The sequence below is a fragment of the Giraffa tippelskirchi genome, chromosome 7, assembly GCF_054371585.1.
Source record: "Giraffa tippelskirchi isolate mGirTip1 chromosome 7, T2T-mGirTip1v1.2.pri, whole genome shotgun sequence".
Classification (NCBI taxonomy): Eukaryota; Metazoa; Chordata; class Mammalia; order Artiodactyla; family Giraffidae; genus Giraffa; species Giraffa tippelskirchi.
Window position 1 is genome coordinate 162025578 of NC_137281.1, and position 25702 is coordinate 162051279.

Here is a 25702-nt window from a genome sequence, read left to right on the forward strand (position 1 = left end):
CCACATGTTGGGTGATTTAAAATAACAGGAGTTCATCCTCCCCCAGTCCTGGAGACCAGACACCTGAGAGCAAGGTAGCGCAGGGCTGAGGTCCCTCCAGAGGCTCCAGGATAGGGTCCTTCCTGCCTTTTTCAGCTTTGGGGCTCCAGGGGTCCCGGGGCTTGTGGCCCCCTCCCTCCCATCTCGCCTCCATCTTCATGAGGCTTCTCATCTGTGTCCTGTTTCATCTCTTATAAGGACTTTGTCAGTTGGATTGAAGGTCACCCTAACCCTAGATGACCTTACCTTGAGATCCTTAACTACATCTACAAAGACCCTTTTCCCAGATATGGCCCTGTTCTCGTTTCTGGGGGGACATATGTTTTGGGGCCACCATTCACCCCATTATCTGTATATAAAATAACCCTTATTTTAGGAGATCACACAGGCCCATATAGACGGGCACAGACAGCGGCCACACAGGTGGGATCTGGAGAGAATGAGGATCCTGGATCACCTGGAACGGATCAAGGCCTGGCTTCATCAGGTGAGGAGAATCACAGGGAGGAGGGGGCATGGTCTTGCTCAGGCTTCAAAAGACCGTGTTGGGTGGGATGTGAGACGCACCGTGAGGGCGGGGAGCTTTGTCAGGGCCTGGTGGAGAGATTAGGCTTGGGCCAAGGCTGAGGGTGCAGAGGGGAATTAGTGTGGGGGTTGGCCGTACGCCCTGGAGAAGGAGCTGACAGTCCCCGGGGCACAAGGAACTGGGAACCTGGGAGGCTCCGTGTTCCTGAACCAAACTGGAGTCCACACACCCGAGTGCAGCAAAGCCGGTTGCCTGACACCAGTTGCCGTAAAGGAAGTGCAGCATTAATTGTAAAGGCACCGATACGTGGAGACAGGTAGCTCGTGCTCTAAACCCTGAAGTCCCTGAAGGGTTTCAGGAAAGCAGTTTTACAGGCCACATGAGGGAGGGGGGTCACAGAGTATGTGATTGGCTGGTGCACAGTTCTCTGGTTGGTGAGGTAACAGGAGGCTAACCTCACAAATCCTCAGGTACTGGACACTCTGGGGGTGATGTGTTCCTGCTCATCAAGTAGTTAACTTCTTCCACTCAGTGGGGCTTCTGGCAGCTGTAAAACAACTCCCTGAGTGTACCTCAGATACTACTATCTCCATACTTCAGAGAGGAGCTGCAGCAGAGGACACGGGATGGGTTCTGTCCTGGGAGGGCCCCATAGGCTCCTGCTCGGTTACACCAGGTGTCTGGGCTCAGCAGCTGGAGAAGTTGGGGCTGCCTCCTGGCTGTGGGCAGCAGCAGGATCTCAGTCCTCGAGGGGCCTGTTAGCCCCCAGGATGAGATGGGGAGGCCATGGATGGACAGATGCACCTGGCCTGGAAGAGGGGTGCAGGCTGGAAGTGTCACTGGAATCATCGCAGGGAGAAAGGGGAAAGGCCAAGAGGGGGCAGGTGGCTTATAGCACCTACGTGCAGGTGATGGTGGTCCCGTTGGACACAACTCAGAGCCATAAGGAGTGGTGGTCAGGGGCTCAGCTTCATCCTCTTGTTCTTTGCTTATCTGTAACTTCCCAATCCTGCAGTGAGGAGCCTGGCCCCCACCATTTGCATTTGTCAGCTCTTTTCTCCTCTTCAGATTTCATGTACAGTGGGCTCAGAATTGCTAGCTACTGCACTCTGGAAAGATCTCTATAAAATGAAGCCCAGTGTTTATGTGCAGGCCATTTTGCCTTTTGTATATAGATTTCATTCATTTCCAAAGTCAACACATTTTGCCCCATCTCCTACAGTGAGATATCTTTTTTGTGCATTTCTAATGTGCTTAGGTTTTGTTGCATTGTGTATTCTGTCCTGTGACTCTCTTACACTCTAAATAACTGTACTTGAATAGATTGTTTGATCCCTTGGGCTATACAAATCGATGAGTGTAGACAAATGCATAGTGACAGGTGTCCATTCTAAAGCATCACGGGGAATACTTCAACCCCCTTCAGCAGATGATCTGCTTATCATCTATGTAGCTTTGCTTTTCCTAGAATGTCATAAATGAGGTTATATTGTGTGCTCTCTCTCCAGACTGTATTCTTTCACTGAGTGATATGCACGTGAGATTTAACCATGCTTTTCAAGGTTTGGTGGTTCATTCCTTACAACTGATAAGTAATACTCCATTGCATGTGTATGGGAGGAAAAACAACTTTCACTCTGCCCTTCTGTAACAAAAGATAAATTACCAGGAGAAAAAACAGAAGCATACCTCCTCTATGCTTCCCTGGTGGCTTAGTGGTAAAGAATCTGCCTGTAATATAGGAGACTTGGGTTTGACCCCTGTGTTGGGAATATCCCCTGGAGAAGGAAATGGCAACCCACTGCAGTATTCTTGCCTGGGGAATCCTATGGACAGAGGAGCCTGGCGGGCTACAGTCCGTGGGGTCGCAAAGAGGCGAACACGACTTAGTGACTAAAACAACAAATAGCTTCTGTATACAGGGGCGCTACCAAAGAAACCTGAGTCACTCCCTGAAATGTCCAAAGTCATCACCTTAAATACCATCTTCAGCTAAAAACAGAAGACCCTGAAGAATATGAGAAGCCCATTATGGAAGGTAATTATACAAAACACAGTAAAGAAGGGTATGATTGTTTATAGATTTAAGTTGAGACCTCTCCATTGATAAGTTACTTGAGTTTCAATTATCCTTTTATTTCTGGTGCAAACAGGGACAACCCTTAAATGCAGAGATTTCTCTGATGCAAATGTCCATCACAAAATGGCAATTGCTATATATTTTCCAGAGACTCCTCTTTTTTTTTTCATGGAAGTGGACTTAAGCAATCCTCACAGCAGAGAGGCATATTTTGGGGTGGCATGTTCTACTTGCTTTGACATGGATATACCCCAATTTGATTATGCATTCATCTATTGAAGGATACCCTGATTACTTCAAGCTTTTAACTATTATGGATAGTGCTGCTGTGCCTAAGTTCATCTTTGTTTGCATTTGGGCATGGATTTTTCAAAGCAGTTTCCTAAATACTGGAAGTATGATTGTTGGATCCCAAGGTGAGGTTTGTTTAGCTTTGGAGAAAACTGCCCAACTGTGTTACAAGGTGGCTGTGCATGCATCCCACCAGCAGTGAGGGAGCATTCCTGCTAGTCCTCAGCCTCCAGCAGTTGGTATTGTCATATATTTAGAGTTTAGCAGTCCTAATATGTTAGTGTGATAGCTCGTGACTTTAATTTGTAATTCCCTAATGGTGTATGATGTTGAGCGTGTTTCTGTTTTGTACTATCTGTATAACTTTTTTGCCTAGGTGTCAGTTCAGATCTTTTTTTTTCTTTTTTTAAAAATTATTTTTTATTTTTTAACTTCACAATATTGTATTTGTTTTGCCATACATTGACATGAATCCACCATGGGTGTACATGTTTTCCCCTTCCAGAACCCCCCTCCCACCTCCCTCCCCATCCCATCCCTTTGGGTCATCCCGGTGCACCAGCCCTGAGCACCCTGTATCATGCATCAAACTTGGGCTGGCGATATACAGTTTCAAGTTAATTATTCCTTAACTATTTTGGAGAAGTTTTGGATATTGGCAATATTTCAGTTTGAATTTCCATAGTTTAATGGACCTGGCAGAACTGCCCTGAGGGGCGGAGTCTCCACTTAGCTGTGCCTGCGCGAGTGAGGGAGGCTTGATCTGCATTCTCATTGGCTGGCAGGGAGCGAGGAGCCCGCTTCCCTGACCCACTCCCACCGCAAGCGAAATTCCCGCTCTGACTGAGCACCTGGCTGCCTGTGGAGGCTGACAGGAGTCTGGTTTCCTCAGGACTCATTGGGGTTTCAGCTTTGGGACGTTGTGGGGTTCAGTTCAGGCTGAAGGCAGTCTGGTCTCCTCAGGACTCACTGGGGTTTCAGCTTTGGGACGTTGTGGGATTCAGTTCAGGAAGACAGGGAGTCTGGTCTCTTCAAGACCTGCTCAGGTTTTGTCTTTGGGACATTGTGGGGTTCACTTCAGGCTAACAGGAGTTGGGTCTCCTCAGAACCCATTGGTGTTTCGGCTTTGGGACATTGTGGGGTTAATTCAGGCTAAATAGGTGTCTGGTCTCCTCAGGACCTGCTGGTGCTTCAACTTTGGGACTTTTTGGAGTTCAGTTCAGGAAGACAGGAGTCTGGTTTCCTCAGGACCCACTGGGGTTTCAGCTTTGGGACTTTGTGGGGTTCATTTCAGGCTGGAGGAAGTCTGGCCACTGAGGACCACTGGGGCTTCAGCTTTGGGACATTGTGGTGTTCAGTTCAAGCTGATGGGAGTCTGGTCTCCTCAGGGACCACTGGGGTTTCAGCTTTGATACACTTGGGGGTTCAATCCAGGGTGATGGGAGTCTGGCCCCTCAGGACCCATTATGGCTTTGGCTTTGGGACATTGTGGGGTTAGTTCAGGCTGTTGGAAGTCTGGTCTCCTCAGGACCTACTGGTGCTTCAGCTCTGGGACTTTGTGGGGTTCAGTTCAGGGAGACAGGAGTCTGGCCACTGAGGACCCACTAGGGCTTCGGCTTTGGGATGTTGTGGGGTTCAGCTTAAGCTGACAGGAGTCTGGTCTTCTCTGGACCCATTGGGTTTTGAGCTTTGATACATTTTGGGGTTCAATCCAGGGTGATGGGAGTCTGGCCCCTCAGAACCCATTAGAGCTTTGGCTTTGGGACATTGTGGGCTTCAGTTCAGGTTGACAGGAGCCTGGTTTCCTCAGGACCTGAAGGGAGGTGGTGCCGCTGAAGGAAAGGGTGAGGAAAATTGGGAAGAAACTTTCTGTGTGTGGCTGTTGCTGAGTGTCTGTCTTCAGAGGACCCAGGACAGTTAGGGCTCGATGTGGAAAGCTGTGGGTTTTTAGTCAGTTTTTGTCTGTGGTATAGAATGGTGTCCAGTGTTGCTCCTTGGTGTGTGGTGTCCGTTTTTCCCAGCATGGTTTATTGAGAGGAGTGTCCTTTCCTGGGTATATGTTCTTAGCTCCTTCCTTGTAAATTGATTACAATTTACAAGTCTTGGACTCTATTGCAATGTTTGATGCAATTGTAAAATAAATTGGTAATCAATTTATTTCTGAGCTCTCTGGTATTTGTGCCTGTTTCTGATACAGTTCCACACATCCTGTGGTGCCTTTAGGTGCGTAATGTAGATTGAAGTCAAGGATGGAAATGCTGCCAGCCTGTTCTCCTTTCTCAGGGTCACTTTGGCTCTTCTGGGTCCTTTGTGGTTCCACACGGATGTTAACATTGTTGTTGTTTCTGTGAAAAATGTCAATGAGATGTTGGTAGTGATTGCATGAATGTGTACGTTACTTTGGTTAGAATGGAGATTTTAACAGTATTGTCACCCATGAGCATGGGGTATCTTTTCATATCTGTTCAGTTTAATTGAGCACTGTCTCTTGCAGTTTTTAGCTTGTAGCTCTTTCAAGTCCTTGGTTAAATTTCTAGTTTTAGGGGGATGCAATTGTACAGGGGATTATTTTCTTAATTTCTCTTTCTGATAGTTCATTATTAGTGTAGAGAATCTCACATGATCTTGCAGTTCTACTGGTTTATTTTTTGGCCATGCAACTCAGCATGTTGGACCTTAGTTTCCTGACCAAGGATCAAACCCATATCCCCTGCAGTGGATATGCAGAACCTTCACCACTGGACTGCCAGGGAAGTCCCTGAATTCACTTTATAGTTCTGACAGTTGCTTTGGTGTGGTGTTACATGGAAAACTAGAATTCAGACATCTCATAGTTTCAGTTCCATCAGGGCCATCCACAGCACCCAAGGCATGGTGGCTACTCTTCCTATGGTGACTTTTAATACCATGTGGACTACTACAAGGCAGTTAGCATCACTACTTTAGTTGAATTTGGTCTGGTTAAGTCTTGGACTCTATTACAATGTTTGATGCCATCTCTGATTTTCTGCCATGTGACTTACATGGTTGTACTGAAAAGTAATTTACTTTCTAGTAAAATTTCAAAAGTGTCAAGTTTAAATAGTGGTACAAAGTTTTCCATAATCACACTGAAAAATGCAATGTGTTTTACCCAAAACAGGGTCACTTTCCCAGGGAACCAGCCCATAACCCCAAAATGGGGGATAGTTATGGTGTCCACATTACAATCCTATCCATAGGACCACTTCAACTTGCATCAGCTGCCCAAACTTTGTGCAAATGTCTTTCTCCATTCTAATGCAGTTTTCTTTTTCTGGGACCACCACTGGGGCTTTCCCTCATGTTAAAAACTTCCGTAGATTTAAAGTGACAAGATGACTGTGATCTGCGTGGCTTTTTCTGTGTGGCGTCTTTCACTGAGGATGTTTTCAGTGCTTTTCCATGTTGTAACCCGTATGATTTTTTCATTGGGATTACAAACGTATAATATTTATCATTTGAGTCATTTTCAGTATGCACTTCTATAGCATTAACTGCACTCACGTTGTAAAAATATCCTCACCATTTATCTCCAGAATCTTTTCCTTTTCCCGAAGTGATACTGTAACCATTAAACACTCAGCACCCTCAATCCCTGGCTACCTTACTCTACTTGGAATCTGTCTTATATGGATATCTCGTACTGGTGGAATCATAGAACACTTTTCCTTTTGTGTCGGCTTTGTTTCAACTTCACATAATGACTTGAAGGTTCATTCACATTAGAGCATGTGTGAGAATTATCTTGTTTGTAAAGGTTGAATCATGTTCCGTTGTGTATCTACTACACTGTGCTTATCCATTCATCTGTGGAACACTCATGTTGCTTCCACATTTTGGCTACTGTGAATAACGCTTCTGTGAATATGGGATACAGTTATCTGTTCCCGTTCTTGGTTTTAAATATTTTGGGTGTATTCCCTGGACTGGAATTGATGGATTCTATGTTAATTCTGTGTTTGTTTTTGAGGAGCCCCCTACTGTTTTCTGCAGCTGTGGCTCTATTTTACTATATTCCTTTATATGGCATCTTATGGATGTATCTACCTTATTTTGCCTATTCATTCACCTGTTGGTGGACATTTTCATTGTTTTTACCTTGGGCTGTTGAGAACAGTGCTGCTATGAATATTGGTGTACAACTTTATATTTGAACACCTGTTTTAAATTCTTTGTATGTATGTGTAGGAGTGGAGCTTCCAAAACATATGATAATTATATTTCTATATTTTTGAGAAAATGCTGAAGTTTTATACACATCGATTGCACCATTTTACATCTCCACAAGTAAAGTTGGAGTTCCACTTTCTGTACATTTTTGCCACCTTTGTTATTTGTCTTTATTGTCGGTTTTCCCCATGTCCGTCCTGTGCGCCGTATGACGGAGGAAGTCATGATGTGGGACCCACACTTGAGGAGGGGAGTTAGCCTCACACGCTTGATGGACGCTGAGCGTCTGCATCAGTTGTTAGAATCTCTCTGCACAGAGATTTTTATTCAACACTACTCATAAAACCTATGTAACTTTTTTTTTAAACCAGTTTGGACACATGAAAATTATTTTAAACGTTTGGTTATAAAATCTAGCATTACGTTATTAGACTGCTTAGTTTATTCTTGCTTTGGCTATTAAGAGCTTTTTCCATGCTCTCCTGTTTTTATTTTACATAATTCAGCTTTCATGGGGTTTTTTGGTGCTTCTTTCTCATATTTTAAGATGATCTTGCTTTACATATTTACTGTCTCAGTCCTAGTATCAGCCACATATTTAAAGAATCCTTATTCCTTTTTATTAGAGAATGGTAATAAAAACTTGTATGTGGGAACTTACTATTCTCAGCAGACAATGCATGAAAATACATATGCATGTATCCCAGACTATGCATACACACAGTTATGAAGATTTTCACAGGGAGCTATGTGTTTCTGTATTAGGCTAAAGATAGTTTATAATTATGTCTCCCACCTGACCTGTTATGACACAGGTATTGTAACCTTCTCCCTTTGTCCACCTGTAACTTCCCACTCCAGGGGTAAGAAACCTGGCTTCCACTACTTGTCATTTATCAAATCCAGTGCTTTTTCCATTCGATGACTGATACAGTAGTTCCAGTCCTGTTAGCTACATGCTCCCATAGGAAAGAACTTACAGAGTCCATTGTTTATGCATGGTACATTTTGCCTGTGGCCTGCAGATGCCATTCGTTTCCGCAATGAACTTAGGTCAGCTCATTTTGTCCTACCACTAAGAGTGGGTGTTTTCTTTTTCTTCTTTTTAAAAAAAATCTCTTGGCTGTGCTATATGGCATGTGGGATTTTAGGTCCCTGACCAGGAATTGAACCCACCTTTCCTGCATTGGCAACGTGGAGTCTTAACCACTGGACTACCAGGGAAGTCCTGAAGTTTTTCATACATTTCTCAATAAGTTAGATTCTTTGTTAAATTCTGCATTCCAGTCTTTGACACTCCCATACCATAAATAAATAAATTTGAATAGGTAATAATTTACTTGTTGGGTTCTAAAAACAAAAATATATGTGCTTAGACAAATGCATAGTGGCAGGTATTCATCACTACAATACCATATGAAATATTTCAACCACATATTCCATAAATTGTTTATCAAGTCTGTTTTGCCTTTTCTAGAATGTCTTATAAATTTGTACAGTGTGTAGCACTTGAGGCTGGGTTTCTTAGTAACGTAAATGTTAGATTCATGCTTTTTTTAATAAATGGGTTGGTAGTTCATTCCTTTGTACTCTGAATACTATTGTATCGCATTAGATGAGAGGAAAGATCATTTTCCCTCTGCCCTTCGATGTTTTTCATTGAGATCCTCATAACGAAGGGGAGATGAACTGGAGAAAAGCAATTGGAGGTTTAATATATGCCATGCATTCGTGTATACTTGAAAGATACCTGGAAAACTGAGTCACTTCCTGAAATGGTGCAAGTCAAGTTCAGTTCAATCACTCAGTTGTGACCAGCTGTTTACAATCCCATGGACTTCAGCACACCAGGCTTCCCTGTCCATCACCAACTCCCAGAGCTGGCTCAAACTAATGTCCATCGAGTCTGTGATGCCATCCAACCATCTCATCCTCTGTCGTCCCCTTTTCCTGCCTTCAATCTTTCCCAGCATCAGGGTTTTTTCAAATGAGACAGTTCTTCACATCAGGTGGCTAATGTGTTGGAGTTTCAGCTTTAGCATCTGTCCTTCCGATGAATACTCAGGACTGATCTCCTTTAGGATGGACTGGTTGGATCTTCTTGCAGTCCAAGGGACTCTCAAGAGTCTTCTCCAACACCACAGTTCAAAAGAATCAATTCTTCAGTTCTCAGCTGTCTTTATGGTCCAACTCTCACATCCACATGTGACTACTGGAAAAACCATAGCTTTGACTAGACGGACCTTTGTTGGCAAAGTAACATCTCTGCTTTTTCATATTCTGTCTAGGTTGGTCATAACTTTTCTTCCAAGGAGCAAGCGTCTTTGAATTTCACGGCTGCAGTCACCATGTGCAGTGATTTTGGAGCCCAAGAAAATAAAGTCTCTCACTGTTTCCATTATTTCCCCATCTATTTGCCATGAAGTGATGGGACCAGATGTCATGATCTTAGTTTTTTGAATGTTGACTTTTAAGCCTACTTTTTCACTCTCCTCTCTCACTTTTATCAAGAGGCTCTTCAGTTCCTCTTCACTTTCTGCCATAAGTGTGGTGTCATCTGTGTATCTGAGGTTATTGATGTTTCTCCCAGCAATCTTGATTCCAGCTTGTCTTTCATCCAGCCCAGCATTTCACACGATCTACTCTGCATATAAGTTAAATAAACAGGGTAGCAGTATACAGTCTTGACGTACTCCTTTCCCAGTTTGGAACCAGTCCCTTGTTCCTTGTCCGATTCTAACTGTTGCTTCTTGACCTCCATACAGATTTCTCAGGAGGCAGGTCAGGTGGTCTGGTATTCACATCTGTTTAAGAATTTTCCACAGTTTGTTGTGATCTGCACACTCAAAGGCTTTGGTGTAGCCAAAGCAGAAGTAGATGTTTTTCTGGAACTCTCTTGCTTTTTTGATGATCCAACAGATGTTGGCAATTTGATCTCTGGTTCCTCTACCTTTTCCAAATTCTGCTTGAACATGTGGACATACGTGGTTCACGTACTGTTGAAGCCTGGCTTAGAGAATTCTGAGCATTACTTTGCTAGCATGTGAGATGAGTGCAATTGTGATAGAATTCCAGTTGAGCTATTTCAAGTCCTAAAAGATGATGCTGTGAAAGTGCTGTACTCAATATGTCAGCAAATTTGGAAAACTCAGCAGTGGCCACAGGACTGGAAGAGGTCAGTTTTCATTCCAATCCCAAAGAAAGGCAATGCCAAAGAATGCTCTAACTACTGCAGAGTTGGACACGACTGAGCGACTGAACTGAACTGAACTGAATTTGAACATTCTTTGACATTTCCTAGTCCTGTTGTCACTGCTGACCTGAATGTCTAGTGGTTTTCCCTACTTGCTTAAATTTAAGTCTGAATTTGGCAATAAGGAGTTTATGATCTGAGCCACAGTCTTATGACTCAGTTTATGATCTGAGCTCCCATTCTTGTGTTTCCTGACTGTATAGAGCTTCTCCATCTTTGGCTGCAAAGGATATAATCAATCGGATATTGACCGTAGAGTCTTCTCTTGTGTTGTTGGAAGAGGGTGTTTGCTATGACCAGTGTGTTCTCTTGGCAAAACTCTGTCGGTAGGGCAAAGGATAACAGGAAGAGCATCAGGGACTCAGATTCAGCAACAAGACATTAGTTAGGGCCAGCAACAGGGCCTTAATTAGGGACAGTGTTAGGACCTCAGAGATAACTTCATGGCCTGAGTAAGAGATAGTTCAGGCTGTTAGTTAGCTGCACTTCAGTGACTTTCTTAGGGACATAGTCAGGGCCTTAGTAATAAGATCAGGGTGTTATTTTGTGACAGCTTAGGCTATAAGGGGCAGTATCATGGCCTCAATTAGGGGCAGTGACAGGCTTAGGGCCATCATAAAGTATAGTTCAGGCCTTAGCTAGGGACAGTGTCTGGGACTTAGCTAAAGACAGTTTCAAGGCTTCAGTTAGAGATAACTTGAGGGCCTTAAAGAAGTTCAGGCTGTTACTTAGCAGCATCTCAGGACCTTAATAGGGCTAGCGTCAGGTTCATAGTTGTGACCAGTGTCAGGGTGTTAGTTAGGGACAGCATCAGAGACCTACTTCAGTACATATTCAAGGCCTTAGTTATGGACAGGATCATGGCAAAAGTAGGGATATTGAGGGCTATTAGGGACACCATCAGGGCATTAGGATGAGTCTCAGGGTGTTATTTAGAGGCAAAATGAGGATGTTAGTTAGGGAAAGAGTCAGAAAATTGGTTACAGACAGTACCAGCCCCTCAGGTAGAGACTTCTTCAAGGCCTTAGTGCCTTGAAGTGAGGGAGAGCATCAGGGGTGCAACTTCAGTGCCTGAGAGAGGGAGTGCATCAGGCCATCACCTAAATACAGCGTTAAGGGCTTAATTAGGGAGCATGTCAGGGCCTCAGAGAAAACTTGAAGACCTTAGTAAAAGACACTTTAGACCATTTGTCCCAGGGATATTGTCAGGGTGTTCGTTACAACCAGCATCAGGGCCTTAGTTAGGGAGAGAGTTAAGAGGACAGTTTGGGAAAGCTCAGGCCATCATGGACAGCTGAGGGCCATAGTTAGTGTAGGGTCAGGGCCTGGTAGTGAAATCGAGTGGACCCTGAGGGGCTCCTGGGCCCAGAAGCCTTTCCCATGTTCCCTGTTTCTTTGTCGGGAATAGACTCCCAGCTCCATGACCTACCCTGAGCTCCAAAGGGCAGATTGGAAGAGGTGCTAATCAGGGAAGGGAGGGAATGCAGAGAGAAGGAAAGAGCACTCAAAAAAGAGTATTTTGTCTTGAGTCAGGGTCCTGTTTCTGTCAAAAGTTCAGTTCAGTTCAGTCACGCAGTCTTGTCCAACTCTTTGCAACCCCATGAATCGCAGCACGCCAGGCCTCCCTGTCCATCACCAACTCCTGGAGTTTACCGAAACCCATACCCATTGAGTCGGTGATGCCATCCAACCCTCTCATCCTCTGTCATCCCCTTCTCCTCCTGCCCCCAATCCTTCCCAGCATTAGGGTCTTTTCCAATGAGTCAACTCTTTGCACGAGGTTGCCAAAGTATTGGAGTTTCAGCTTCAACAACAGTCCTTGCAATGAACACCCAGGACTGATCTCCTTGAGGATGGACTGGTTGGATCTCCTTGCAGTCCAAGGGACTCTCAAGAGTCTTCTCCAACACCACACTTCAAAAGCATCAATTCTTCAGCACTCAGCTTTCTTCACCGTCCAACTCTCACATCCATACACGACCACTGGAAAAACCATAGCCTTGACTAGACGGACCTTTGTTGGCAAAGTAATGTCTCTGCTTTGAAATATGCTATCTAGGTTGGTCATAACCTTCCTTCCAAGGAGTAAGCGTCTTTTAATTTCATGGCTGCAAACACCATCAGCAGTGACTTTGGAGCCCAAAAAAATAAAGTCTGACACTGTTTCCACTGTTTCCCCCATCTATTTCCCATGAAATGATGGGACCAGATGTCATGATCTTAGTTTTCTGAACGTTGAGCTTTAAACCAACTTTTTCACTCTCCTTTTTTCACTTTCATCAAGAGGCTCTTTAGTTCTTCTTCACTTTCTGCCATAAGGGTGGTGTCATCTGCATATCTGAGGTTGTTGATATTTCTCCCAGCAATCTTGATTCCAGCTTGTGTTTCTTCCAGCCCAGCATTTCTCATGATGTACTCTGCATATAAGTTAAATAAGCAGGGTGACAATATACAGCCTTGATGTACTCCTTTTCCTATTTGGAACCAGTCTGTTGTTCCATGTCCAGTTCTAACTGTTGCTTCCTGGCCTGCATACAGGTTTCTCAAGAGACAGGTCAGATGGTCTGGTATTCCCATCTCTTTCAGAATTTTCCACAGTTTATTGTGATCCACACCGTCAAAGGCTTTGGCATAGTCAATAAAGCAGAAATAGACGTTTTTCTGGAACTCTCTTGCTTTTTCGATGATCCAGCAGATGTTGGCAATTTGATCTCTGGTTCCTCTGCCTTTTCTAAAACCAGCTTGAACATCTGTCAAAAGGGATACACATAAAAATATCTCTAAACTTTTTACCCAGCTAAACATCCTCTCCAGCAAAATGGAAAATTGTAGCATTCTTTATTCCAGAGAAGCTTACTAAGAGACCACCTGAGGTCAGATGAAGGGAGTTCAGGCCCTGTACACATCCTAATCCTTACAACTCTGCCCTTTAACCATTGCTATAAAGTGAAAGTCACTCAGTCTGACTGTTTGTGATCCCATGGACTATACAGTCCATGGAATTCTCCAGACCAGAATACAGGAGTAGGTAGCCATTCCCTTCTTCAGGGCATCTTCCCAACCCAGAGATCAAACCCAGGTCTCCCGCATTGCAGGTGGATTCTGTAGCAGCCGAGCCATCAGGGAAGCCCAAGAATACTAAAGGGGGTAGCCTATCCCTTTTCCAGGGAGCCTTCCCAACCCAAGAATTGAACCAGGGTCTCCTGCATTACACGCAGATTACTTACCAGCTGAGCTACCAGGGAAGCCCATATCTATAAAACTCCTAATTAAATCCTCCTGCCTTGGAGCAGTTTTTGAGGGCATGAGTTTTCTGTGGCCCTCTTTGCTAGCAAAGCAGTATAGCTTGCTTTTCTACTTCACATGAAACTCTATCTCTGAGATTTGGTTTAGCACTGGTGTACAGAGGTGGCGTTTTGGGATCAGACTTGGTGCTCATTGTTGGGCTGACTTGGGGATGGCCCCTGTGGGTCCTCTGATTTTATCAGATGCTCCAAGATTTTCTCCATGCCAGCCTCTTTCAAGAGAGTGGAAGGTTGGAGAATTCCATTAGAGGGCAGATCACCTGGCATTCTTGCCTGGAAAGGCTGAGACCGTCATACCCCATCTGGCAATTGGAACTCCAGGGCAGGAGCAGAGAAGAGGGACTGCCCTAGCCGCTGCCAAGACCAACTCTGTCTTGAGGACGATCCTCTGTTCATCCTGTCTGGACTGTTCCAAATGTCCCACCCCAAGGAATTAATCTGGGAAACCAGGAAAGTAGCACTTGCGGTGTTTCTAGAACTTAGACTGTGTGATAACTCACTAGCATGCACTCTGTGGTTCTGTAGACTTAGGATAATCTTGGTTCCCATTTTGGTGGTTGTTCATTCCAGGAAATCTCATTTGGAAGGTGCTTCTGAATTCCTTTGCTTTGAAGTGATCTGTATTTGTGTTTGAAATAACTTCACTCTGTTTATGTAGGTATTGTATGGCATATTTTAACAGTTCTTTTAGAGTCAGACCCAAGTGAGGACCAGAGAGAGTTGAAAGTGTAGTCAGCTCCATAGTAACAGCATAGCGAGGACCAGAGTCAGGTCGTAGTGAGGTCCAGAGACGTGAAATAGTGAGGACCTATGTCAGGATGTAGTGAGGACCAGCAGTTGGCCAATGAGAGGACCATTGGCAGGCGACGAGAGGGGACCAGCGGCGGGCCGTCGAGAGGACCTGGCGACCCGATTCTGGCCGATGAGAGGACCTGGGGGGGACCCACGGAGAGAACCTGGGCGGCGGGGGGGTGGTCCGCGGAGAAGACCCTGAGGGGAGCAGTCAAGCGGACCTGGGGTGGGGAGTCGTAAGTGGACGAGTGGTGGCGTACGGGGTCTGTGGAGAGGACCTGAAAAGGGCAGTCAAAGGGCATAGAGAAAGGAAAGAAGTCAGGGCCGGTCACAGGCAGCGTCAGGTCCTAGAGAGGAAGGACGTCAGGGATCAGAGAGAGGCGGCGGCCGGTCCTAGAGAGGAAAGACGTCAGGGATCAGATCAGTGAGAGGCGGCGTTCGGTCCAAGAGAGAAGAGACGTTAGGGATCAGTGAGAGGCGGCGACCGTCCTAGAGAGGAAGCACGTCAGGGATCAGCGAGAGGCGGCGTCCGTCCTAGAGAGGAAGGACGTCAGGGATCAGCGAGAGGCGGCGTCTGGTCCTAGAGAGGAAGGACGTCAGGGATCAGTGAGAGGCGGCGTCAGGTCCTAGAGAGGAAAGACGTCACAGAGCCGTGAGAAGTGGCGTCACGTCCTAGAGAGGAGAGACGTCAGGGATCAGCGAGAGGCGGCGTCCGTCCTAGAGAGGAAGGACGCCAGAGATCAGCGAGAGGCGGCGTCCGGTCCTAGAGAGGAAGGACGTCAGGGATCAGCGAGAGGCGGCGTCCGGTCCTAGAGAGAAGGACCGCAGGGATCAGTGAGAGGCGGCGTCCGGTCCTAGAGAGGAAGGACGTCAGGGATCAGCGAGAGGCGGCGTCCGGTCCTAGAGAGGAAGGACGTCAGGGATCAGCGAGAGGCGGCGTCCGGTCCTAGAGAGGAAAGACGTCACGGAGCCGTGAGAAGTGGCGTCACGTCCTAAAGGGGAGCGACGTCAGGGATCAGCGAGAGGCGGCGTCCGGTCCTAGAGAGGAAGGACGTCAGGGAATCAGCGAGAGGCGGCGTCCGTCCTAGAGAGGAAGGACGCCAGAGATCAGCGAGAGGCGGCGTCCGGTCCTAGAGAGGAAGGACGTCAGGGATCAGCGAGAGGCGGCGTCCGGTCCTAGAGAGGAAGGACGTCAGCGATCAGCGAGAGGCGGCGGCCGGTCCTAGAGAGGAAGGACGTCAGGGATCAGTGAGAGGCGGTGTTCAGTCCTAGAGAGGAAAGACGTCAGGAATGAGTGAGAGGCGCTGTCCGGTCCTAGAGAGGAAGGACGTCAGGAATGAGTGAGAGGCGGCGTCCGGTCCTAGAGAGGAAAGACGTCAGGAATGAGTGAGAGGCGGCGTCACGTCCTAAAGGGGAGCGACGTCAGGGATCAGCGAGAGGCGGCGTCCGGTCCTAGAGAGGAAGGACGTCAGGGATCAGCGAGAGGCGGCGTCCGGTCCTAGAGAGGAAGGACGTCAGGGATCAGCGAGAGGCGGCGTCCGGTCCTAGAGAGGAAGGACGTCAGGGATCAGCGAGAGGCGGCGTCCGGTCCTAGAGAGGAAAGACGTCACGGAGCCGTGAGAAGTGGCGTCACGTCCTAGAGAGGAGAGACGTCAGGGATCAGCGAGAGGCGGCGTCCGTCCTAGAGAGGAAGGACGCCAGGGATCAGCGAGAGGCGGCGTCCCGTCCTAGAGAGGAAGGACGTCAGGGATCGGTGAGAGGTGGCGTCCGGACCTAGAGAGGAAAGACGTCAGATATCAGTGAGAGGCGGCGTCCGGTCCTAGAGAGGACGACCGCAGGGATCGGTGAGAGGTGGCGTCTGGTCCTAGAGATGAAGGACGTCAGGGATCAGGGAGAGGCGGTGTCCAGTCCTAGAGAGGAAGGACGTCAGGGATCAGTGAGAGGCGGTGTCCGGTCCTAGAGTGGAAAGACATCACGCAGCCGTGAGAGGCGGTGTCAAAGTCCTAGAGAAGATTAGGGTTAGAGGGTTAGGGTTTAGGGTTAGAGGTTGGGTTACGGTTTGGGGTTAGGGTTAGGGTTCAGTATCCACCTTGAGGCCAGGGTGCAGTCTCACGGTGTCGTCTCCCCGCAGCGGGGCAGGAGGCTAGTGTGCCAGTCCCAGCCACCTGCCCTGAAGACCAAGGAGCAGTCCAAGCACGAGCTGATGGACAAGGACAAGGAGGAGCAGCTGTTTTTCTTCACATAGCGCGCGGGGCTCCTGCTGGCTGAACAGAAGCAGAGACGGAGGCGTGCGGAGCAGAGGCGGAGCCTGCACACCAGCACTGGCCCCCTGCCCTTCGCCCCTCGCCCCTCGCCCCTCGCCCCTCGCCTTTCGTCCCCCGTGTTTTGCCTTGAGACTCACCTTAAATAAAAGCTGTGTTGCTCAGGTACCTCCAGGCCTGTCTCGGGAGGCAGGCACGGTAACAAAATGTCTGTCTCCCCTCATTTGTCACTTAAACCAGCAAATGATAAGGGATAGAGGAAGAGATGGTTGGGTGGCATCACCGACTGAATGGACATGAGTTTTAGCAAACTCCGAGAGATAGTGAAAGACAGGGAAGCCTGGTGTGCTGCAGTCCATGGGGTCGCAGAGAGTCAGACGTGACTTAGTGACTGAACAATAATGATAAGGGATGATGAGCCCATTTGGATTTCCTGTCAGTCAGCTGCTGAGACAGACGTCCTGCAGTGACTGGGGTAAGATCAATTGCAGTTCTGCACAAGGTGAGATGGGAGATCAACTGCATGTTAACCTGAGGCGACAGGTAAAAACTCCAGTGTAAACCGAGGTGATGTGTGTGATTCAGCCTAGATCCACCCTGGGATCTTCTTCAGCTCCACCCAACACTGATGGGTTGTAGGATGACTCCTAGCTGCCAAGGAACTCAAGTGTGGGAACAAGCACTGTTACACTTGAGGTGAGATGTAGGCTCAGACTCAGGCTCTCTGAGGCTAATGGTGAAGTTCATCCATTTTTTTCTACCCAAGGGATGTAGAGGATCATCTCTAGATGGAACTGAGTGGAGGTATGGGGTCAGCTCAACACACAGGGTGAGGTGTGGGGTCAGCCCAAATCCACCACAGGGTGAGGCGTGGGGTCCACCCAACTCCACTGTGGGCTGAGGTTTGGGGTCAGGCCCAACTAGACAGGGGGGTGAGGTGTGGTGTCCGCCCCAGCTCCACTGTGGGGTTTGGAGTCGGTTCACCCCGAACTCCACTTGGGGTGAGGTGTGGGGTCAGCCCCCAAATCCAGGGAGGTGAGGTGTGGGTCACTGCCAGCTCCACCATGGGTTTAGGTGTGGGGTCAGCCCCCAACTACACATGGGGTGATGTGTTGGGTCAGCCCCAGCTGCACCATGAGGTTTGGAGTGGGTTCACCCCCAACTACACTTGGGGTGAGAAGTGGGTTCAGCCCCAGTTCCACAGTGGGGTGAAGTGTGGGCCAAGTCTCAGCTCCACAGTGGGGTGAGATGTGGGATCAGCCCCAGGTCCACCTTGAGGTGAGATGTGGGGTCAGATCCAACTCCACCTGGGGTGAGTTGTGGGTCAGCACTAGCTCCATAGTTGGGTGAGGTATGTCGTCAGCCCTAACACATATGGGATGAGGGGTGGGTTCAGGCCCATTTCCACTGTGGTGTGAGCTGTGGGATCAGCCCCAACTCCACTTGGGGTGAAGTGTGAGTCAGCCCCAGCTCGATCGTGGGGTGTGTTGTGGGGTAAGCCCCATCTCCACCGTGGGGTGAGGTGTGGTGTGAGCCCTAGCTCCAACTTGGGGTGATTGTGTGGTCAGCCCCTGGTCCACCAAGGCATGAGGTGTGTAGTCAGCCTCACTCCACCATAGGGTGTGATGTGCCGTAAACACCATCTCCACCATGTGGTGAGGTGTAGGGTCAGCCCTAGCTCCCCTGTCCGGTGAAGTGTGTGGTCAGCCACAGGTCCACCGTGGGGTGAGGTCTGGGGTCATTCCTCAACTCCGTGGGATGAGGTGTCATCATCCCCAAATCCACTGTGGGGTGAAGTGTCGTGTCACCCCCAAATCAACTGTTGGGTGAGTTGTTGTGTCAGCTCTGAGTTCACCATGGGTGAGCTGTGGGTGCAGCCCCCATTCAGCCGTGGAGTGATGTGATGAGTCAGCCCTGGGTCCACCGTGGGGTGAGATGTGGTGTCCGCTACAACTCCACCATGGGGTGAAGTGTATAGTCAGCCACAACTCTACCTTAGGGTGTTGTTTGGGGCAAGCCCCAGCTCAACCGTGGGGTGAGGTGTGTGGTCAGCCCCTGGTCCACCGTGGGGTGAGGTCTGTGGTTTACCCACTACTCCTCTGTGGGGTGAGTTGTAGGGTCAGTCCCCAACTCCTCAGTGGGATGAGGTGTCGTGTCAGTCCCCAATTGACTGTGGGGTGAGTTGTTGGATCAGCTCCGGGTCCACCGTGTGTGAGTTGTGTGTTCATCCCCACCGTGGGATGAGGTGTGGAGTCAGCCCCAGCTCCACTATGGCGTGAGGTGTCGGGTCAGTCCCCTACTCCTCCATGGGGTTAGGTTTCAGGTCAGTCCCAATGCCACTGTGGGGTGAAGTGTGGGGTTGGCCCCCAACTCCTCCATGGGGTGAGGTATGGTGTCACCTCAACTCCACCATGGGATGAGGTATGTGGTCAGCCACAACTCCACTGAAGCATGTGGTGTGGGGCAAGCTCCAGCTCCACCATGGTGTGAGGTCTGTGGTAGGGCCTTGTTCCACTGTGGAGTGAGGTGTGTGGTCAACCCCACTGTGGTGGGTGTTGTGGGCTCAGACCCAACTCCACTGTGGGGTGAGGTATGGGGTCAGCATGAACTCCACCGTGGGGTGAGGTGTGGTGTTGGCCCAAACTCCACCATGGGATGAGTTGCTGGGTCAGATAGAGGTCCTCTGTGGGCTGAGGTGTGGGGTCAGCCCTGGATCCACTGTGGGTGGGGTGTTGGTTCAGCCCCAACTCCACCTTTGAGTGAGTTGTGGGGTCAGCCACAACTAACCATAGTGTGAGATGTGGGGCTAGCCTCAGGTCCTCTGTGGGGTGAGGTATGAGTTTGGACCCAGCTCCGCCATGGGGTGAGGTTTGTGGTAAGCTCCATCTCCACTGTGGGATGAGGTGTCATGTCAGCCCTAGCTCCTCCATGGGTGAAGAGTAGGGTCAGCCCTATCTCCACCATGGGCTGATGTGTAGGGCCATTCCACAACTCCTCCATGGGGTGAGTTTGGGGTCAGTCTTAACTCCACCATGGGGTGAGGTGTGGGATCAGCCCCAACTCAACTGTGGGGTGAGGTTTGCATTTAGGCCTGTCTGAATCGTGGGATGAGGTGTGTGGTCAGCCCCTACTCCACCGTGGGGTGAGGTCTGGGGTCAGCCTCAGGTCCTCTGTGGCATGAGGTGTGTGGTCAGCCTGAACTCCACCATTGGGTGAGGTGTGAGGTCTGCCTCAGCTCCTCTGTGGCGTGAGCTGTGGGGTCAGTCCCCAACTTCACCATGGGGTAAGCTGCGATGTCAGTCCGAATTCCAGCATGGAGTGAGGTGTGGGGTCCACGCCTAACTCCAATGAGGGGTGAGGTGTGTGGCCATCCACTGCTCCACTGTAGGGTGAAGTGTGTGGACACCCCCAGGTCCTCCATGGGTGAGGTTTGAGTTCCATCCCCAACTCCTCCGTTGGGTGATGTGTGTGGTCAGTTGGCAACTCCACCTTGGAGTGAGGTGTGCGGTCAGTTCCCACCTCCTCTGTAGAATGAGTTGTGGGGTCAGTTCCTAACTCCTCGATGGGGTGAAATGTTCTGTCAGCACCAACTCCATCGTGGGGTGTGATGTGTGGTCAATCCGAGTTCCACCTTGGGGTGGGGTATGGAGTCAGCGCCAGCTCCACTGTGGGGTGAGTTGTAAGGTCAAACCACAGGTTCACAGTTTGGTGAGGTGTGGGTTCAGTCCCCATCACCACCATGGGTTGAGGTGTGGATTCAGCACTAACCTCACTGAGGGGTGAGGTGTGGGTTCACCACCAAGTCCACCATGGGGTGAGGTGTGGGGTCAACCCACAAGAGTACAGTGGGATGAGGTGTGGGGTCAGCACCAGGTCCAACGTTGGGTGAGGATGGTGTCTGCCCACAATTCCTCCGTAGGGTGAGTTGTGGTGTCAGCCCCAACTCCACCGTGGGGTGAGGTGTTGGGTCAGCCCCAGCTAAACCGAGGTAAGGTGTGTGGTCAGCCCTGGATCCACTGTGGAGAGAGGTGTTGGGTCATCCCCGGCTCCACCGTGGGGTGAGGTGTGTCGACAGCCCCAGCTCCAACATGGGGTGAGTTGTGGAGTCAGCCCCCCAATCCTCCATTGAGTGAGGTGTGGGGCCACTCCCAGCTCCACCGTGGGGTTAGGTGTGTCCTCAGACCCAGCTCCACCGTTGGGTGCAATGTGGGGTCAGCCCAACTCCACCATGGGGTAAGGTGTGTTCTCAGCCCCAGCTCCACTGTGGGATGAGGTGTGGGCTCAGACCTAGCTCCTCCGTGGGTGAAGTGGGTCAGCCTCAACTCCATCATGGAGTGAGGTGTGGGATCAGCCCCAGCACCACTGTGGGATGAGGTGTGGGATCTGCCAAGCTCCACCAAGGTGTGAGTTGTTGGTCAGCCCCAGTTCCACCATGTGGTGTGGTGTGGGGTCTGCCCCCAGCTCCTCTGAGTGGTGAAGTGTGGTGTCAGCCCTAATTCCACCATGGGATGAGGTGTTGGGTCAGCCCCAGGTCCACCATGGGGTGAGGTGTGTGGTCATCCACGACTCCACTGTAGGGTGTGGTGTGGGGTAAGACCCATCTCTGCCGTGGGGTGAGGTGTGGGGTCAGCCCTATCTCCACTGTGGAGTGAGTTGTGTGGTCAGCCCCAGCTCCACCGTGGGCTGAGGTCTGGGGTCTACTCACAAGTCCTCCGTGGGTTGAGGTGTGGGGCCAGTCCCCAACTCTTCCATGGGATGAGGTGTGGTGTCAGCCCCAAATCCACCGTGGGGTGAAGTTTGGGTCAGCCCCACTGGGGGTGAGGTGTGGGGTCAGCACCAGCTCCACCATGGGGTGAGGTGTGGGGTCAGCTCCCAACGCCGCCATGTGGTGAGGTGTGGGGTCAGACCAGCTCCTCTCTGGGGTGAGGTGTGTGCTCAGCCCCCAGCTCTACGTGGGGAGAGGAATGAGATTAGCCAAAACTCCATGTGGGTTGAGCTGTGGGGTCAGCCCCATCTCCACCTGGGTTGAAATGTGGTATCAGACCCAGGTCCACCATTGGCTGAGATGTGGGCTCAACCCCCAACTCTACTTGGGTTGTTGTGTGGGGTTAGCTGCAGCTCCACGTGGGATGAGGTGTGGGGTCAGATCCAACTCCACTTGGGGTGAGTTGTGGCTTCAGCAAAAGCTCCACAGTTGGTTGAGGTGTGTCGTCAGCCCTAACACATGTGGGATGAGGTGTGGGGTCAGGCCCATTTCCACCATGGTGTGAGCTGTGGGATCAGCCTCAACTCCACGTGGGGTGAGGTGTAAATCAGGCCGAAATCCACTTGGGGTCAGGTGAGGGGTCCACCGAACTCCACGTGAGGTGAGGTGTAGTGTCAGCTCCAAATCCACCATGGGGTGAAGTGTTGGGTCAGCCCCACTGGGGGTGAGGTGTGGGGTCAGCACCAACTCCACCATGGGGTGAGGTGTGGGATCAGTCCCCAACTCCTCCGTGGGGTGAGGTTTTGGGTTAGTCCCAACTTCATCATGGGGTGAGGTGTGGGATCAGCCCCCAACTGCTCCATGGAGTGAGATGTGGGGTCATTTCCCAACCCCTCCATTGGTGAGGTGTGTATTCAGCTCCAACTCCACCATTGGGTGAGGTGTGGGTTCCTGCCTCATCTCCATGGGGTGAGGTATGGGGTCAGCCCCAGCTCCACCATGGTGTGAGGTGTGGGATAAGTCCAACTGTGGGCCAAGGTTGTAGGTAAGCCCACCGTGGGGTTAGGTGTGGTGTCAGCCCCAAATCCCCTGTGGGGTGAGGTGCTGGGTCAGCCCAGCTGCACCATGATATGAGGTGTTGGGTCAGCCCCAGGTCCACTGTGGGGTGGTGTGTTGAATCAGCCCCAGATCCACTTGGCTTGAGGTGTGGGGTTGGGCCCAGCTCCACCAACAGGTGAGGTGTGAAGTGAGCCTCAGCTCATCCGTGGTGAGACGTGTGGTGTCAGCCCCAGCTCCTCCGTGTGGTGAGGCGTGGGGTTAGAACCAGCCACCCCATGGGGTCAGGTGTCAGATCAGTACCAGCTCAACTGTTGGGTGAGGTGTGGTGTCAGCCCCAGCTCCACCGTGGGGTCAGGTGTGGGGTCAGCCCAAGCTCCATTGTGGGGTTAGTAGAGGGGTCAGGCCCAGCTCCGCCATTGGGTGATGTGGGGTCAGCCCCAGCTTCCCCATGGGGTGAGGTGTGGGGTCATCCCCACCGTGGGTTGAGGTGTGGGGTCATCCCCACCGTGGGGTGAGGTATGATGTCAGCCCCAGCTCCACCGTGGGGTGAGGAGTCGTAAAGGGAAGAGAAGGGAGCGACAGAGGACGAGATTGTGTGGATGGCATCACCAACTCAATGGACATGAGTTTGAGCAAACTCTGGGAGATCGTGAGGGACAGGGAGGCCTGGCGTGCTGTGGCCCATGGGGTCACAGAGTGTGGGTCACGACTTGGGGACTGAACAACAAAGAGGTACTCATAAGCAAAACTCTTGAGGTTGCTATTGCAGGGAATGGCCAAAGGCGGCAGGGTTCTTTCATGCCCAGTTGTGATTACCTAGGAAATGAAAGCTTTCGAGTTTTAACTCAGGACTGTAATTTAATATGGAATGTACCTGAAGAAACACCCAACAGCTTGTGTGTTCTTCCTGAACATTTTTATTTATTTATTTTAATAATTTTATTTATTTATTGGCCATGCCCTGCAGCTTGTGGGATCTTTAGTTCCCTGCCCAAGGATCAAACCTTCGCCGTCTGAATTGGAAGCACAGAATCTTAACCACTGAACTGCAGGTAAGTCCCCCTGAGCATTCTTTTTTAAAATGAACCTTTATTTTATATTGTAGTAACACTGATATACTATGTGTTGTTGGTGGCAGGTGAACCGAATGTATTTTCTATTTTGTTATTGTTGTTCAGTCGCCAAGTCATGTCTGACTCTTTTTGTAGGAGCATTCCCTTTTCGCCAGGCCCTGTTACACTAGTAAAACATCTATTTGTGTATACATAAGCGTACATAATTACAAATGTCTAGGTACATAGATATATAAATGTCCAGATTGATAGTGATATAAATATCTAGGTACATAGATATATAAATGTCTATATGCATAGATGTATAGATATATAAATATCTAGATGCATAGAAACATAAATATCTATATACATAGACATATAAATGTCTATGTACATAAAAACATAAATATCTATGTACATACAGATATAAATATCTATTATAGATACATATAGACATAGATATTTATATACATAGACATATAAATATCTGTATACATGGAAGAGGTTACACAGTGGAAAACGCAGGAGACAACCTTATGGACAAAATAAGAGATACAGATAATGGCATTTATAAGAGCATCCTAGGAGAGAGAAACATAAACAATTTCAAACAAAGAGAACAAAGCTAACCACAATTCATGTAACTGGTTTTAATCAGGTGGCAATAAAACAAGTCCACAGGGGAGTCAGTAGATGATGGCAAAGTCTGGAAAGGGTCAGATAGTGAAAACAAGTTCAATGTTTCATCTTTGTTTACAAAGTATACCTTATCAATTTATGGATTCATAATGTTGATACCTCCTTAAGTATGTATCATCCTATATATATCCTCACATGCCCACATTCAAACTGTTTCAACTCAAATCATTCCAAGCATAACTCCAACTTGTTGCAACTCTGGTTAGTCAGTTGTTGCAATTTCACGAAAAAGGCACATTGTGATTCTTTCGTATAGACCAGTAAAGGCTAGGATTTCTGTCTAATGTTTTTTTAGAGGCCTTAGAAATCATTGAAAATTTCAACTCTTCTCCCTGCTTCACCTTGTTCTGAATCAATTGATATGGGAAAAGCTATGGAAAGAGTGTTTAATATAATCTGAACTCACCAGGTATCTATTATTTGGTATATATGAAGATCTGAGAAGTAGACTTTGATGGATATAAAAAGAAATATTGTGGATGTAGAACATAATTAGAAATTGTGAGAGTCATTTGACCAGAGAACAATCACAATGGATCAACTTTATTTCCCACACCCATGAGGACAAGTTTATCTTGGTAATAAGATCAGCAACTGAGGAGTTAAAGTGTTATCACTGTGAAAAATGATTATGAAAAGAAATCTATGAAATGTTCTCATAGATAGAACACAACTTTCCAAGAGGCTTTACATTTCAGGTAAATGTTTTATTATTTGAAACCTTGAGTGGATTACAGACTTTGTGTAAGTTTTACAGACCGTTCAAAGTAACATTCTATTCCATCCTGGAATGAATACATCACTTTTTGATTCATGCCCCTGTGACACACTTAATCAGACTTGGAGACAATCTATGTTGGAGAGTGCTCTGAACCAATTTGTGCATACCAGCTGCAGATCTGACAAGAAACAGTTACTCTCACGTGGTTGTTGCTGTTCAGTTGCTAAGTTGTGTCTGACTCTTTGTGACCCCATGGACTGCAGCACTCCAGGAATCCCTGTCCTTCACCATCTCCTGGAGATTGCTCAAACTGCTGTCCATTGAATTGGTGATGCCATCCAACCATCTCTTCCTCTGTCGTCCCCTTCCCCGTTTGCCTTCAATCTTTCCCAGCATCACGGTCTTTTCCAGTGGGTTGGCTCTTCACATCAGGTGGCCAAAGGATTGGAGCTTTGGTTTCAGCATCAGTCCTTCCTATGAATATTCAGGACTGATTTCCTTTAGGATGGACTGGTTTGATCTCCTTGCAGTCCAAGGGACTCTCAAGAGTCTTCTCTAGCACCACAGTTTGAAAGCATCAGTTCTTTGGTGCTCTGCCTTCTTTGTGGTCCTACTCTCACATCCATACATGACTACTGCAAAAACCAGTGGCTTTTACTCTCTCATATGGGATATCAAATTTGCTTTTACATATTGCCTACTATATTTAGACTCTTGGTTCATAC

The 25702-nt window shown here is 48.6% G+C and overlaps 1 protein-coding gene across 2 annotated transcripts in view; it reads left to right on the forward strand.

Moving 5' to 3' along the window:
- Window positions 1-16906, forward strand: part of TERB2 (telomere repeat binding bouquet formation protein 2) — a 98975-nt gene extending 82069 nt beyond the window's left edge. For both annotated transcript variants that reach the window (XR_014059782.1, XR_014059783.1), the window contains exons 8-9: window positions 416-526; window positions 16609-16906. The gene's annotated coding sequence lies outside the window, so the exon portion shown is untranslated. The remainder of the gene's footprint in view (window positions 1-415; window positions 527-16608) is intronic.
- The last annotated feature ends 8796 nt before the right edge of the window (window positions 16907-25702 follow it).